The sequence below is a fragment of the Chlamydotis macqueenii genome, chromosome 2 (genome assembly GCF_036417535.1).
Source record: "Chlamydotis macqueenii isolate bChlMac1 chromosome 2, bChlMac1.mat, whole genome shotgun sequence".
Taxonomy (NCBI): domain Eukaryota; kingdom Metazoa; phylum Chordata; class Aves; order Otidiformes; family Otididae; genus Chlamydotis; species Chlamydotis macqueenii.
The window spans coordinates 142,295,061-142,295,428 of NC_141557.1; positions in this window are offsets into that span (position 1 = coordinate 142,295,061).

A 368-nucleotide genomic window follows, 5' to 3' on the forward strand; every position below is an offset into this window, starting at 1 on the left:
ACTAACCCATGCTGCCTACATGCACGCTAGCTAAAACACTGCCTCTCTCTGTGTACATCCATATCTACTGCAAGTTTGCCAACTGGTGTTAAGAACTGAATCTAAGGTCATACTCTAAAAAAAAACCAAACAAGCAAACAAACAAAAAAAAAACCAAAACAAAAAAAACCCACCAAAATGCCTTTTAGCCTTCCAGGAACTCATATGACTTTCAGGTTATACAGGTTTATCAAGCTTAAATTATTTATGGTTTAATACAAAGCTGAAATAATGGGCCAGAGAAAAGAAGGCTTCTCAAAACAATCATGTACACACCTATTTATGCTACCTCTTCTGCCTAGCCCCTCCCAAAGTTAGCCTGAAAACAG